The sequence below is a fragment of the Pinus tabuliformis genome, chromosome 7 (assembly GCF_031772625.1).
Source record: "Pinus tabuliformis cultivar Carrire ecotype Pingquan chromosome 7, CPIR1, whole genome shotgun sequence".
In the NCBI taxonomy this organism is placed as follows: domain Eukaryota; kingdom Viridiplantae; phylum Streptophyta; class Pinopsida; order Pinales; family Pinaceae; genus Pinus; species Pinus tabuliformis.
The window spans coordinates 1,986,685,340-1,986,687,038 of NC_142293.1; the positions used below are offsets into that span (position 1 = coordinate 1,986,685,340).

At 39.0% G+C, this 1,699-nt stretch overlaps 2 pseudogenes; one reads left to right on the plus strand and one right to left on the minus strand.

Moving 5' to 3' along the window:
- Positions 1-216: 216 nt before the first annotated feature.
- Positions 217-759, minus strand: LOC149256436 (putative galactinol--sucrose galactosyltransferase 2 pseudogene; annotated as a pseudogene).
- A 70-nt stretch (positions 760-829) lies between these two features.
- On the plus strand, positions 830-1,468 carry LOC149256437 (putative galactinol--sucrose galactosyltransferase 2 pseudogene; annotated as a pseudogene).
- Positions 1,469-1,699: the final 231 nt, after the last annotated feature.

Here is a 1,699-nt window from a genome sequence, read left to right on the forward strand (position 1 = left end):
GTGCTCCTTCTTCAAACTATGTATATGAAGATTTCTGTTAACATTATCATGATCCTCTTCAAGGCCATCACAGACTAATATATTGCTCACTGTATACAAAATAGCCCTCTCCAACTCCAAAAATCATCTTCACCTGAAACTGTAATATGGATTTGAATGAAAAAATCATAACTAGCGCAGAAAGGAAATCATTCAAAGAGTATATTCCGGTCACCACTATTTGGCAAAGTGCTCCAATTTCACTGACATAAATTGCACAGCCTCTGACAACTCGAGCAGCACCATGGTATTCATTTGCTGGATGTAAGTCATGAAACATATCCCAATCTGGTTGTATGAATTCTCCAAGAACAAGGTATTGTAAGCAACAGAGGAAATATATGCCTGAATTATAACTGTTGTTTGCTTCGCACTGTAAAGCCCGTCAATATTGTGGCACATATGAACAATACAGCCATTATCAGGAAAATTGCGAACAATTGAAGCTTCTAATGCTTGATGATATTGCCTTGTAATAGACACACGACCCTCATGACCATCACCTAAAGTTTCAATGATATTTTGAACATCAACTTTAATACCATCAACACCAGCCGATGCCAAATAGCTATGTAACTCATTGCAGAAATTGTAAACCTTCTTCGAATGAACAAGGCCTAATCCATAAACTGAAAAACTATTCAAAACAACATCTGGTTGATTGCCCAAAATTCCAGGACACTGGACAAGATAAGCGAGGGAGGAATCATAATACTCCATTCCAGCTGCAGCTGGTTTGACCCCACCCCAGTAACCAGCAAGGGCATGCCACACATAGCTCAGACATGTTATGAAAGAAGCAAAGGAGCACCACAACGTGAAATATGTCTATGTGTGGCATGCCCTTGCTGGTTACTGGGGTGGGGTCAAACCAGCTGCAGCTGGAATGGAGTATTATGATTCCTCCCTCGCTTATCTTGTCCAGTGTCCTGGAATTTTGGGCAATCAACCAGATGTTGTTTTGAATAGTTTTTCAGTTTATGGATTAGGCCTTGTTCATTCGAAGAAGGTTTACAATTTCTGCAATGAGTTACATAGCTATTTGGCATCGGCTGGTGTTGATGGTATTAAAGTTGATGTTCAAAATATCATTGAAACTTTAGGTGATGGTCATGAGGGTCGTGTGTCTATTACAAGGCAATATCATCAGGCATTAGAAGCTTCAATTGTTCACAATTTTCCTGATAATGGTTGTATTGTTCATATGTGCCACAATATTGACGGGCTTTACAGTGCGAAGCAAACAGCAGTTATAATTCAGGCATATATTTCCTCTGTTGCTTACAATACCTTGTTCTTGGAGAATTCATACAACCAGATTGGGATATGTTTCATGACTTACATCCAGCAAATGAATACCATGGTGCTGCTCGAGTTGTCAGAGGCTGTGCAATTTATGTTAGTGAAATTGGAGCACTTTGCCAAATAGTGGTGACCAGAATATACTCTTTGAATGATTTCCTTTCTGCGCTAGTTATGATTTTTTCATTCAAATCCATATTACAGTTTCAGGTGAAGATGATTTTTGGAGTTGGAGAGGGCTATTTTGTATACAGTGAGCAATATATTAGTCTGTGATGGCCTTGAAGAGGATCATGATAATGTTAACAGAAATCTTCATATACACAGTTTGAAGAAGGAGCACGACATCGTCTTGCTA